Source organism: Elaeis guineensis, chromosome 15, assembly GCF_000442705.2.
Source record: "Elaeis guineensis isolate ETL-2024a chromosome 15, EG11, whole genome shotgun sequence".
In the NCBI taxonomy this organism is placed as follows: Eukaryota; Viridiplantae; Streptophyta; class Magnoliopsida; order Arecales; family Arecaceae; genus Elaeis; species Elaeis guineensis.
This window is the reverse complement of record NC_026007.2, coordinates 41,850,367-41,865,744: the sequence shown is the minus strand read 5'-3', so window position 1 is coordinate 41,865,744 and position 15,378 is coordinate 41,850,367. Positions and strand designations below refer to the sequence as shown.

The window sequence follows — 15,378 nt, the reverse complement described above, 5'->3', positions numbered from 1 at the left end:
AGAAGCTTACCGAACTAAATTTCGATAATTGATATCAAAAATTAAGGATTGTCTTGGAGCACGAGCAGATTTTTTATATGATAATAGATCTGGCACTTGAGGAGCCTACTCCTAACATCTGAAGAGTAGTTCTAGATATTTATTTGAAGTGCTCAATGACCGTACCATAGTTTGTTGTATCATGCAAACCTCCATGAACGATGAGTTCAGTCGAAAGTTTGAAGAAGCTCAACCAGAGGAAATGCTTCAAGTGTTGAGGGATTCTTTTGGTACTCCTGATGATGTTGAGTGGCACAAGACTAGTTGCATCATTTTTTAATGCTCGGATGAGGGAGGGTGCATTTGTTATCAATCATGTATTGTACATGATCAAGTAGATTGAAAATTGAACAAACTTGGCTTTCCTTTACATGAACAGCTGGAGAAGGATGCGATCCTGAACTCTCTACCCAAATCCTACCTGTCGTTTCTCAGTCATTTCAGAATGACAAAGCCTGTGTCAACTACCATGATCTGTTGGGATTACTACAGACTTTTGAGAAAGATCACCAGCTCCACAAGGAGACAGTGAATCTAGTGAGAGGATCTTCTTCAGATAGTCATCATCCCTTTAAGAAAAGAAAAAGAAGAAGAATAAGAAGGTGCCTGGTGCTGAGAGTCAGTCCCAAAAACCCAAGTTCAAAGCTTATCAAAGTCAGACAGAGTGCTTCTTTCCAAGAAGCAGGGTCACTGGAAGAGGAACTATCCGCAGTATATTGCTTCCCTTGATCCGAACAGGCCAAAAAAGAAGCAATCAGTTGCTGGATAACGTACTTATGTGATAACACCTTGTAACTTCTCTCTTATAGATACAATGACCTGGTATTCGATACTGGAAGCCCTACTCATATTTGCAATTCGATGCATGGTCTTCAGGTCACTAGGAGATTTAGAGAAGGTGAGAGATTCTTGAATGTTGGAGATAGAAGATCAGTTCTAGTTCTAGCTTTACAAATCATCAAGCTTGTATTTGAGTCTCAATATATTATTTTTAATGAGTGTCATTACTGTCCTAGTTTTTTTTTAAATTTATTTTTGTAGGCCTTTTGGTCAATTCCAATTATGAAATATCAATAAACAAAAATTTTTATGATATCATTTTGAATGGTATTATAATTTTACATGGATAGTTGAACAATAGTATCTATATTGTATCTAGGCCTAATATAATATACATTTCAAATAAATATCCTAGAATAGATGATGTCACGGATGCCTACCTTTGGCATTGTAGGTTTGGTCATATCAACAAGAACAATATGAACAGGCAATGCCTGGTCATATCAACAAGAACAAGATGAACAGGTTTGCTTAAGAAGAAATTTCTAATAAAGATGATTATGAATCGTTACCTACCTGTGAGTCTTGTTTGCTTGGAAAGATGACCAAGTCACCTTTTATTGGAAAAGATGAATGAGCCAGTGATGTGCTGGGTCTCATACATACTGATGTATGTGGACCCATGAGCACATATTTCAGAGGAGGGTATAGCTACTTTATTACATTCACAGATGATCTATCTAGGTATGGATACTTCTACTTGATGAAACATAAGTCCGAATCGTTTGAAATGTTCAAACAGTTCTGTAATGAAGTAGAGAGACAAACTGAAAAAGGTATTAAAACTCTTCAGTCTGATCGAGGAGGTGAATACCTTTTTAGTGAATTTCTGACATATCTAGGAGAGAATGAGATTCTCTCCCAATAGATCTCTCAGGGACACCACAATATAATGGCATCTCAAAAAAGAGGAATCGAACCTTGTTGGACATGGTTCGATCCATGGGGTTTGCAACTCTGTCAATTTTCTTTTGGGATATGCACTTGAAACAGCTTGTCTTGTACTCAATAATGTTTCGAGCAAGAAATTAATAAGACCCCATATGAGATATGGACAGAACATAGGTCGAACCTCACTTACTTTAGGGTTTGGGGGTGTTCGACTTATGTTAAACGATTTCAAACTAACAAGCTCAGTCCTAGGCCCATAAGTATAATTTTGTAGGGTACCCCAAAGAAATGAGGAGATATTACTTTTACCTTCCTGCTAAACAAAAGATGTTTGTCAGCAGTAGGACATATTTTTTGAAAAAAAAATTCCTTAGTAAAAAAATAGGTGCCTCTAAAATCAAGCTTGACGAAGTTCGACAAGTAGAAAAATCGACACCAATGATTGAATCTGAATCAGATTTGGTGAGATCAAACCTAGAGCCCAATGAACAAACATCCTTAAGGCGATTCGATAGAGTACCGCGTCAGTCGGATAAATACTTAGGTTTTTTCATTCGAGATGGAGATCTTGTCAAACTCATTGAGAATGATGAGGATCCGATCACTTACATGGATACGATGCAGAGGTCCAATTTGATAAATGGCTTGAAGCCATGAGATCCGAAATGGAGTCCATGAAGGTCAACGGTATATGGACATCAGTTGATCCACCTGAAGGGGTTAAACCCATAGGATGTAAGTGGGTCTTCAAGAGGAAGAGGGGTGTAGATAGAAAGGTGAAGATCTATAAAGTTCATTTGATTGCCAAGGGTTATCGTCAGTGTTATACTATTGACTATGATGAGATATTTTTTTTCTATGGCAATGCTCAAATCCATTCGGATCATGCTTGCGGTATAGCATACTTAGACTATGAACTTTGGCAAATAGATGTGAAGACAGCTTTCCTAAATAGAGAGCAGAACGAAGAGGTGTATATGATACAACCTGAAGGATTTATATCCTCAGATGAATCTAAAGTGTGCAAGCTTTAGAGATCCATTTATGGATTGAAGCAAGCATCTCAGAGTTGGAACATATGTTTTGATAAGATGATCAGAACATATGGCTTCATAAGGAACGGAGAGGAACCCTGCATATATAAGTGGGCAAATGGTTCAATAATTACATTTCTTATGTTGTATGTGGATGACATTCTCTTAATCGAAAATGATGTCCCTGTATTACAGGAATAAAAGTTTGGCTGTCATCACAATTCTCTATGAAGGATCTAGGAGAAGCAGCCTACATCCTAGAGATGAAGATCTATAGGGATAAATCTAAGAGGCTGCTCGGATTTTCTCAATCCACATACATAGATACCATGCTGAAATGATTCAGTATGGAGAATTTTAAAAAAGGCTATCTTTCGATAGGCCAAAGAATTTCTCTTTCGAAAAGAGATTGTCCGACAACTCCTCAAGAGAGAGAGCATATAAGTAGAGTTCCATATGCTTCAGTAGTAGGTTCTATTATGTACGTCATAACATGTACGAGACCAGATGTGGCATACTCATTAGGAGTAGTGAGTAGATATCAGTCTGATCCAGAAAAAAATCACTGGAAGGTCGTAAAGACCATTCTTATGTATTTAAGAAATACTAAGGACCAGTGGCTTGTATATGGTGAAACTGACTTGAAACTTGTGGATTCACTAACTCCAGCTTTTAGTCAGACCATGCTGATAGTAAGAGTGTGTCAGATTATATTTTTATTCTAAATAATGGAGCAATCTGCTGAAAAAATTTCAAGCAGAATAATGTGGCAGACTCTATTTGTGAAGCGGAGTATATCGCAGCATCTGATGCTGTGAAGGAAGCTGTATAGTTGAGGATGTTCATCGACGATTGGAGTGGCACCCTCTATTGATGGCCCTGTCTTGTTATACTGCGATAATACTGGAGCCATTACTCAAGCGAAGGAGTCGAGATCCCATCAGCGCACCAAACATATTCTACGCTATTATCACCGTATCCAAGAGATCGTGGATCGAGGTGACGTCGACCTTTAGAAGATCGACGGGAGGGAGAATCTGGCCGATCCATTTGCTAAAGCTCTCAGAATCAAAGAGTTTGATGACCACAAATTGAAGATCGATATACAATACTATATCGATTGGCTTTAGTCCAAGTGGGACTTATTGAAAAATATGTCCCAAAGTCAATCGTTAGACGATCGTGCTCATCTCAAATACATATTTTTCATATCAAAGATCCTAATGTAGTAGTCTAAGATTAGATCTTATACATATGGTTAGGATTAAATTATTTAATCTATTATTTTTACTGCACAAAATTAAAAAATTGCATGTACTGCACTATCACAAATTTTCTTCACCCAATTCACACCCCTCCCCAAACTTGGATTACAATCTTTTTGGGCAACAATAATAAAAGTTAAATATAATAATGATATATCAATTATTTTGAAATCTATAAAGATGTTTTATTTCTATCCACCTGATATTTTGCAATATATTAATTCATATATAATGCACCATCAATTAGGAAATGAAGTGGATATATAGGTGTGGCATGGCTATTTTTAGTATAGAATATTGATCAATAATTGTTATCACAGCAACAAAGTCCATGCTGCGATGCCAAACATTGTCCTTCTCGATATCCCCAGTCAATGCATGTCCCATTGCATCTTGGGATCTCCCCTCCGCATAGTCCAAGACAAATATCTGCTTTTGCTGTGACAAGAAAATAATTTTGGAATTAGCATACACATTTACATTTGCATGCACAAATATTTAGAAAATCCAAGTATAACTAAGGTGTGCTACATGAATATTAAATAAAAGAGAATGAGGAGTTTAGCAGCATTCATGTCCATATATTCTTCCTATTTTATACATTAAAATAGAAAAAGATATGTACCATAAGTGAAGAACATAGCAAGAACTATGATGGCTATGAAAATTTTATTGGCATTGGAAGAGAAAGAAGAAGCCATGCTGAATTTCTTAATCTAGTTTGAGAGTATGCACTAGGGGTTCAAATTTATATTTGTCCAAGATATTTTTTTTGTTGAGTAATAACACTTGTCTCAAGGGGGTTTTGTTTCCTTTAATTGCCATTACACACTATTTATTGGGTTATTTTCATAGGAGTTTCTTATATCCTAATCGAATGGTAACTTTTTGTTTTGTTCTGTTTCTTCATGGCATCTTAATTAATATTGGTAGATTGAGTAACTTGGTAGCCATTATTCTGTAACAGTTTAAGAATAATAGGACCCATTAAATCTTTTGATAAGCACTCTTTCAAATGTTGAATAAAGAGGAATAGGGAGAAGGGAAAAGTCAACATGGAAAATTTTAATTCCATCGATATAATAAGAAGACATAATTTAATCTTTTTTTGTTATCTTGGCCTCTTGAATATCCATTGTTTACTACTCGTGATGTAAATTGTTTTGGCAAAATGTAAAGACTTTAAAGATTATAAGTATTTTTGTTGAAGACTATTCTTGAAAAAACATATACTCAAATGGTATGGACAACTTAATGCTCTTTATGGCGATGTCTTGGTTTACACTAGTGCTATATTTTAAATGCTGTAATTTAAGATAGTAGGATATATATCATGGCTAAGGTAGTGAGGCATGAGCCTGCCTGCCTTTTGATGAACCAAACCTCAATTCTAAGTACTTTCACCATGTCTCACTGAGTGAAACCTTTTTTGATTGGATCATATAAAGCAAGAAACATTCATTCCACCAACCTTTTATCTATACCATCAGCTAACAAATATTTTTTTAAATAACATGAGAACTATCAATTTGCCTCTAGTTAGAAATGGTGAGCATGCCTTTGATAGAAGTTGTACAATCATGAGCACTGATTGCAACAAAAAATGTGAATATTAATATTCAGAAACCTTTGCATTATGAATGAAACAATTAAAAGCACTAACACTTGAAATACTTATACTAATTTAGCTAGATTTGAAACCACAAATCTCTCAGAAATTGCTCGTAAACTTGATTTCTATAGCTATGTGTTGGTGTAGAATTCCGACCACCATCGGGAAAGCTGGAGTGGGTGTAGTGGATCTCTCGTCAGTGAGACCTGCAAGAAAAGTACTAGTAGGAGTGGCTCTAGCATGGACTCTCTGATGCTCAAGTCAGTATTTTGCCAACAAAAATGAAGTACACAGGAGTCAATTAAGAGTTAGAAGCATATCGGGAGGATCCAATTTATAGATGGATGATAATGGAGCTGTAACTAATTGGTAGTGGGCCATTCAAGCCATTCTAACTTTATTTTGGGTGGTGAGTGGGTGGTTACAACTACCTGATCGTGGCCAGCTATAATTTGAAGATTTCTTGGATCATGGCTTGCTATAATTTGATAACCACCTGAATCATTGTACCGCAGCTACCCACCTTTACTGTTAAGAATGCCAATGCACGAAGGTCAGGAGCTGTCGAGCCATGGGGCTAATTATCTAGGTTGGATTTATGTTTCAGAATCTGAGGTCGGCCAGACTGAGCTTAGAAGCTATTAGCTGGTTGGATTTATGCTTCAGGCCCGAAATCAGATAGCTCGAGCTTAGGAACTGGATGAGTCTTGGATACCATAGCTCGAAGGACACATGACAAGTCTTTCCTACTCACGAAAGTTGTCTGAGCTCCATGTTTGAGGTCAGACAGTGATAGAAGTCATTGCTACTTGAAAATGGACTGTCGCCAAGCTTAAACTGAAAGTCGGATCATGCCAAACTTAGGAGCAAGCCTTTGATGTCGATCAGAGATTGGGAATCAGTTCAGTGTTGCATTTTGGACTCAACTGCACTGGATGCTAGATGGTGCTTCTAAGAGCTCGATGACGATCGACCCACAAAAACTTAGGTGAGAACCATTTTTCCCCCAACATATATCCCACCTTCACTGGCCTATCTGGAAGTAGCAGTGAGCGTCGATCAATTCAATCTACTGGTCCAATAGATGAAAAAATTTGATGGAGGTAGTGTAGGTGATACAGCAACCCAACCACGCATTGTGTGATGCACCACCACAAGAGCAGCCACAGGTCTCCCCGCAGAGTCTTGAGCAGGAGAGATAGACCTACCACAGTCAGCTCAGAAGTCTAAAGCAGAGGAAGCAGTGATCCCCAAGTCCCCGCTCTAGACATGATTCCACTCCAGATCGATCCTCTTCGCAAGGTTCCAAGGCCTACACCACCAGAGAAGTAGACATTGATCGAAAGCTATGAGAAATGAACCAGCAATAGAAGCACTCCACTCCATAACCAGACCTTGGTGCAGAGTAATGGATTCAACACCGATCCACTGTTTAGTGCCAGGATTATATAAGAGTCATTATCTAGTCCTTTCAAGCTATTGCAGTTGGAGAATTATGACGAGATGATCGATCCCATCGATCATCTAGAGTCCTTCAAGGTAGTGATGCTGCTCCATGGAGCATTCGATGCGATTCTGTGCGAGCCTTCTTTTCTACTCTAAAAGGCACTACTCAGCACTGGTACTCAAGTTTGAAATCAGGCACCATCCATTCCTTTGGCCAGCTAGGAAGGTCATTCATTGTTCACTTCATAAGCTATCCAAAATAGCAATGGGGATTAAACTCCACCATCAACATCAAGCAAATGGAGGGAGAGTTCATCAGATCCAATATGAACCGCTTCAATATAGCCACACTCAAAGCCTGAAACTTGGATCAATCGATTGCCATGACCACTCTGAAGAGAAAACTTTAGAAGTAATCTCCTATTTTCATTAGAGAAGATCTACACTCGAGTCTCCACTAAAATATTGCCTCGAGCAAAGAAATATGAATGCATAGAGGAGGCTTTTGAGCAACATGATGTTGATGCCACTGAAGAGCGAAAGCATGGTGAGACCAGTAGGCTCTCTCCTATACGAGTGGACCATAGAAAAAGTTGGCAGCACTTCAAGATACCACTTTGGCATTGAAGATCCAAACCTCCCCTTGAAATCATTGTTGGGATTTCATGATTTCATGCATGCAAAATTCAAAACATATGCACAGCAAAAATTTAAAAATTTAAATTAAAACTATTTTAATCTAAGCATGCATGATATCAAATCTTAAAATCATATAACTGGATCTACATATGTGAGATAGGATTCAAATATAAAAATCAAATAAAAGAAAATAAAGAAGATCTTATCTTCATACCTTTGTGCAGGTCAATCTACACCATGAACCGATGATCGTGGATATCTTCCGAAGGTCCCTTGAAGTTGCACAAGCATCCGACCTCTACAGATATCCACATGAGATCTTGATCTGATCAAAAGCTTCTTGATCTCATCAGGGTGCTAGCTGCTTTGCAGAGATCACATCTTGATGGTCAAAGAAGGCTCTTGTTTTCTCTCAAGAATCTCTTAGAGAAGAACAAGAATAATAGGAGAATATAGATCTCTACACTAGAGATCATGAGAAGAAGTTCTCTTCTCTTTCTTCTTAAAATGCAGAGACAAGATCTCTACACTAGAGATCTAGAGAATGAATGTCCAACTCTTGGATAAAGGGAGAGAAAAATCTATATCCAACTCTTGGGCAACTATGAAGAAGAAGACATATCCAACTCTTGGACAAAAGAGAGAAAAAAAGCCATGCCCAACTCTTGGACAAAGAGGGAAAGAGAGAAAGAGACCTTAAGAACCAACCTTTAGTTGTAAGAAAGAAGGGATGCTCCAACAACCTCATGCCTCCCCATGCCGCACGCCCTTTATTTTTCTCTCCTTTCTTCACGCCAATGTTTCTCCAAATTCACCGTGTGATATGATAAGAGGCGGCCCCTTTTATCCCTAAAAACTAGGGTTAGTTAGGGTTTGTTGAAATCCTTAAAAGAGAAGGACTCCTCTCTTGCTGCCCCATGCTTTGTTTTAACATTGATTCTTCATTTTTTTTTTCACACCTCAGAGCTCTTTTTCACCATGAGACATCACCTAAGAGGCACCCCGTATTATCCCTAACAATTAGGGATTAGTTAGGGTAGGGTTTGTTAAGAGTCTTTGGTAGAGGACTCCCATTATTGCACCTCATACTTATTGGTGCCAACCCTCTTTGCGCCCCTTAATTCTATAGTAAAAAACATCTTGGGCATCCCATGTGTGAAGCATGGATAAGGTGAGAGTCCCAATTTAATAGGACTCTAGTTTTCTATTTTAATTCCAACCTGATTCAAATCTGATTTGAATCCAGTTTGAGTCAAACCTAATTAAAAATTAAGTCCAAATCCTATTTAGACAAGAAAATTCAAATTAAACTAAATCCAATTAGATCCAATATGATTTAATTCAGCTCATATTTGATTAAATAAAATAAATAGTAACTTTTATAAATTAGTCCTCCTGTAACTTTTATATGTTGTCCAATCATCAATCAAATTGATAATAGAATTCTATTGTGATTCAAAATCACTATTTGACATCCGGATCAGTCAAGACCTCTTTGTGTGTGACCCCATAGATTCTATTATATTTGGTAGTAAGATATATTATGATTTCTATCACAATATTATCAAAACTTCGTTCAATTGGTTGGAACCATTCCAACTCTAACCATCAAGATCATCGATCATCAAGATGACACTCTGTGGGTCTCATAATTCATCAGTGATATTTAGCAGTATATAGTGACAATCCAGTAGAATAAAAGTTGATGAACCTCTAGGTATAGTTATCATGTGATTTAGTCTCTCTATCATGAGTCCTGACTAGATGGCAGATCATGGATAAATCATCAAACCTCAATATTGGTCATATGATAGATTCAATTAGCTCGAGTCCGTTTGTGATTCACATGAACTCTTTTTCATCAATCCCAATGCTATAGCTATAGACTTTAAGGACTCAGCTTCTCAAATTTCATAGGACTACTCTCCTCTGTTAGCATCGATAGATTCATCTAGATACATACCTTGCTCCTATAGTGGATCAACTGTCGCCAACATCCATTATATGACTCATTGAGATCATGTTTATGTGTAGTCAAACTCTAACAACCTCACTGTGAGCAGTTGTGGCACCGTAGGTCAAAGGACCAGTCGCACAACTGCAGCATCGAGAAAGTCGCTAATGAGTGAGTAGACACCCATGTGACTTCTCGTATTGGTCACGCTCAGTGCTAGTTGTTCTTTAACAACCACCTATACTTTTCTTTCAGTATCTATACATCGCAGACTGGAGACTCATCTGTCTGAAGGAAGCAATCTATGCACCACTCTGTCGGATCTATCACCATCCCCATGATCATCCTATGACCAAGAGCAATTTAGAAATGAACCATCAATGACATGTCTTCAATTCTTAACGCTTTGAGAATATGTGTCATCATCTTGTTAATCCCTTAGATGATTCATAGACACATACAATATGAATGATTATAAAACTATCCATTAAGTATAAAATAATATCCTAGAAATATAATATGCGTCAGCCAAGATTGACTTCTAGGCATACATCTAATAATCTTCCACTTGCACTAAAGTCAATCTGCCATATACCAGGCCCCATCTTCTCAAGACAAACTTCAATCTTTGATTGGCTAAGTGACTTAACTAGTGGGTTTACCATATCTTATGTAAAGTATACTCTTTGCACCTCCATGTATTTCTACTTGTGATAGTCGCATGTACTACTGCTCATGTGCATGGATTTCTAGTGGGACCTTGGCTCCTTAGTGAGAGCTATGGGGACTTTGTCTTTGCAGTATAATGTTATATTATCTGATGGTATAACATCCAGTTCTACAACCAACATTAGAATCAGAATGCATCTTACACATCTAAGCATACTTAGTTTCTATTGATCGGTTGCTTGGAATCCTTCCAATATACCAATCAATATTGTACAAGAATATATCTTGATGTAGATATTCTATCATCAGTATCCATATATCCTCCCACTCCTAACTTTGATCATTTTCCAAAGATCAAGAATAAATTCTTAGTACTTTCCAAGTACCTAAGGATGTTTTCATAGCAATCCAGTATTTCTAGCCTGGATTCAATTGATATCTTCTCGTGATACTCATAGTGATAGCTATATCAGATCAAGTATATAGCATAGCATACTTCTATGCCCAAGAGGATAGTAGACCCCTCTCAAAGGTTTCTATATTGAACCCTTTTAGCATCTTCTTAATATACTTTTCTGTGAAAGCCCAAGCATCCACTTAGATCTATCTCTATAGACCTTTATATTCTTAGAATATAGGATGCTTCCATAGATCTTTTATGAAAAATTTTATATACAACCATATTTTAACCGATGTTAGTATGGGGCACTCCCAATCAAGAGGATATCACCCACGTACATTACAAAAACTTGACAGCACTCCCACTGATCTTTTTGTGAACACATAACTCCTTATTTCTAATTAAATAATTTGATCACATCATCGAAATGAATTTTCCAACTCTGAGATTCTTGCAGATTTTATGATCTCTATCATAAGAAGTGAAATCCATAGGCTACTCCATAAGATATCTTCCAAAGTTATCCAATCAGAAAAGCTATTTCAAATTCTTTTCTCAGAGTCAATATCTAACATTGCCTCATTACAGATGTTAGGATCATCTCTATATTCCCAATCTCCCAAGATAAACACTTTCTCTATTTCCTCTATAAGCATACCTAGGTATCATTGGAGAGAATGGAAGATCCTATAAAATCTATGAGGTGGAAGAGGTACTACATGTACTAACTCATTATGAACAGGTTCTTTAGGTCCTATGACACATTGCTCTTCAGAGACTCTCTTTTTGAGCTCAACTGTTCTCCCACTGCTTCACCTTGGATAAGCCATTTTCTAAGAAGGTAGCTTGATCGGTCACAATCATATTGTAATTCTTTAGAAAGGAAAATAGTATCTCAAACTTTTATAGGATATCCTATGAAATGAGCTCTATAGACCCAGCCTCTAACATATTTGCCTACTGTACTTGACATAGGTTGGACATCCTCATATCTTGAGATAACCAAGACTCGATTTCTTATCATGTCATATCCCATATGGTGTGGTAAGAATGGATTTAGAGGGATCCCTATTCAATATATAAATTTTAAAAATAAAGTATATCCCTAAAAAATAATGATAAATCGATAAAGTCCATCATAGATTGTTAGATGTATATCCTAGAAGCCAATATGCTGATACATTATAATAAATCTAGGATACAATTTTATGCTTAATACATTGATATGATCAATAAAAAGATAAGTTTATTTTTTATTCAAGTGTGATGTGTCCTTGAATCATCCATAGAATTAACATTTTGATACATATTCTCAAAGTGTTGAGAATTTGAGACATGTATTTAATTCTAAATACTTTCGATTATAGGATCATCATGAGGATAGTGATAGATTCGAATAGACTGACGCATAAATCACTTCCTTCGAGATATATGAGTCTTTAGTCTACAGTGTAGAGACACTGGACGATAAGTGTGGGTAGTTCTTAGAGAACAACTAGTACTGAGCATGACTATACGAGAGATCACTTCGATTTCTATTCGATCGTCAGTGATTGTCTCGATGCTGTTGTTGTGTGAATGGTCTTTTGATTTGAGATAGCACTACTGCTCGCAGTGAGGTTGCTAGAGTTTGATTGGCATATAAATATTGATCTCAATGAACCATTGTAGTGGATGTTGACAACAGTTGATCCACTATAGGAGTAGGGTGCGCATCAAGATGGGATCTATCAATCTTGAAAGATAGGAATAGTCCTATAGAATTTTGAGAGGCTAAGTCTGAGAGTCTGTGGCTACAGTAGTATAATTGATGAAAAAGAGTTTCCATAGAGATCACATTTAGACTTGAGCCGATCGAATCTATCATATGACTGATATTGAGGTTTGACGATTTATCCATAACTTGCCATCTAGTCAGACTCACGATAGAGGGACTGAATCACATGTTAACTATACCTAGAGGTTCTTTTCAATTCTATTAGGTTGCCACTATATCTGTTGGTGTCATTGGTGGATTGTGAGAGCTCACTAGGATTATTTTGGATCAACAATCTTTGATGAGTTGAGTGAAATTGTTCCAAACCATTGAAAAGAGTTTCAATGATACTTTGATAGAGATTATTGTATATCTCACTACCAGATAGAATTAAATTTATGGGATCACATAACAAAGGGATGAGGCCTAGAATAAGCAATTGAGCTTATGAAGTTTCAATTGGATTTAAAAAAATCTGATTGGGATCAAGATAATCTTGCTAGCACATGATTGGACCTAATTTTTTCTTTATATTTGGATCTCTTATTTGATAAGATAATTCAAACTTAATTACCTACTAATAATCTAAATGAAATAGATTCATTGGGCTCCAATTGTTGGGTGCCTAAGATTTTGGATCAAATAAATTAAGGGTGCAAGTCAATTAATTTCCTTGATAGTTTATTTTTGGGACGCCACTTGATTTGATCAAGTTGGGCATGTCCAATGATTAGAGGGCATATGGATCTCTATTGGGGTGTCCCTTGGGTGCAAAAGAGAGTATGATTTAGTGGGTGCAAGGGCTCCAAGAGTTGGCACCTAATGGGTTTCCAAAAGGAAGTTGTATAACTTAAGTTATTAGGAAACCTAAAATAAGTAAGACTTGTATTATGTGATTGAATAGGATTCAATCCTTATACCTATTTAAAGTGACCTCCCCTAAGGTCCCAAGACAATCCAAACCAGTAGCCCATGCCCACCAAAGAGAACCCCCATGCTCCTCCCTCTCTCTTCTCCCTTTGGCATCCACACATCCTTCTTGTTGGGCATCCCTATTCTTCTCCACATCCAAAGCTTTGGGCATCCACCTTGGTGCTGGTTCCTGGTCCTTGGTAGTAGCACAAGCAACAATTGAAAGGCAAGAGAAAAAGAGAAGAAGAAGATCAAAGAAAGAGATCAAGTGTTGATCGCGATCCAAGATTCATTCAGATTTAGTAGGGTAAATTTTTTTAGAAAAGAAAATTCAATCTTAAGAGGACTATTCCAGACTGATCCTGATTGGATACCCATAGAAGTCAGACACTTATGCAGCTAAGAAAAAATTTTTTCTTTCAGATACAGATTTGAAGAAAGTAATTGTGAAACAGGTATGTAATTTGATCACATGTTAAATTTCAGCATATGTTCAATTTCAGCATGTGAACTATATCCTAATGGTTTATGTTTTTATTGTTGGAAAAGGTGCAAGGTTTCATGCATAAATTTCAAAATAATTTTGAAATATAACGTAGTGAAATATATAAATTAAATAATTTAATATATAAATACATGTAATCAGATTACTAAACCCTACAATTAAGACCTATAACATGTCATATTACATTTATAAATCAAAAAATAAAAGCTTTGGTATTGATCAAATCAATACCTTAGATCTAAAACAGTTTTAGATCTGAAACCTAGATCACATCTACATAAAAGAAGAGATCAGATCTCTTACCTTCATGCGGGTCGAGAACTCCGCAGTTGATTTTCTTTGTTGCCTTTGGAGCCGTACACGCGTCCGACCTCTACAGATGATCCACATGAGGCTGCAACAAAATCGGAGGTTCGTCGAACGAAGATCTGCTCGAAGTGCTAGCTTCTTGTAGATCCCTCTGGATGGTTAATCTAAAAAATATTCTTCGGATCTCTTGGATATTCCAAGAAATGAAGAATATGAGAAGAAACAAGGAGAAGTCAAACCTTTTGACCTTCCTAAAATCAGAAATAATATGTAAAAGAAAAGGGTCCTAAGAGAAGATAGATCTTCTCTTTCAGTACATCAACGATTGATGTCCTGAGAACATCTCTATGCTAGGACATGAGAAGACCTTCTTCTCTAGATATTTTTCTAACTTCTAGATCTTATGATATCTAATTTTTTTCATAGAAAAATCTCATGATTTATGGAAAAGAAGTGTTCTAAAAGAAACCTTAAGAGAAGACTTTCTTTTCTTCTACTTCTCTCATTAGAACATGATCAGATCATGTCCAAAATTAGATCACCATGCTCCAACTCATTGGAGCATGGATCTACCACACCATCCCTCTCTCTCTCTCAGATTTTTATCATATAAAAATATAAAATAAAGAGAAAATAAACTGAAAAGAAGAACAATAAGAGAAAAAATCTTCTCTCTTACCTTTTGTTTCTACAAGACATCAACTTTTGATCTCTTGATAGAAGACTCTTCTCCAAGGAATTTGATGCCTCAAACCACCCATTCCATCCTCTTTCTCTCTCAAATTTTGTCACAAAAAAAACACAAAAAATAAAGAGAGAATAATATGAAAGAAAAATAATGAGAGAAGATAATCTTTTCTCTTACCTTTCTCTCTACAAGATATCAACTTTGATCTCTTGATTGAAGACTCTCCTCCAAGGATAATGGTGCCTCAAACCACCCATGCCATCCTCTTTCTTCTCTGCTATTTCCATCTAAAAACCATAAATTTTTGACTCTTATTTGATAGCATATGGGGCGGCAACTTTTTATATGGCAGATTAGGTCAAAAGACCTAATCAACAAGGAGTCCATGGGGCGTCAACTCTTGGATGCCCCCTCCCTTA

The 15,378-nt window shown here is 36.7% G+C and overlaps 1 long non-coding RNA gene across 2 annotated transcripts; it reads right to left on the bottom strand.

Annotated features, from left to right (window-relative positions):
• Positions 1-4,193: 4,193 nt before the first annotated feature.
• LOC140854064 (uncharacterized) lies at positions 4,194-15,046 on the bottom strand. Of its 2 annotated transcripts, none has more exons than XR_012137201.1 (3): positions 14,951-15,046; positions 14,266-14,457; positions 4,194-4,507 (listed from the first exon to the last, which is right to left on the bottom strand). It is a non-coding gene; the product is annotated as an uncharacterized lncRNA (long non-coding RNA). The 2 variants fall into 2 exon arrangements; XR_012137202.1 differs by lacking the exon at positions 4,194-4,507 and adding an exon at positions 5,983-8,127.
• Positions 15,047-15,378: the final 332 nt, after the last annotated feature.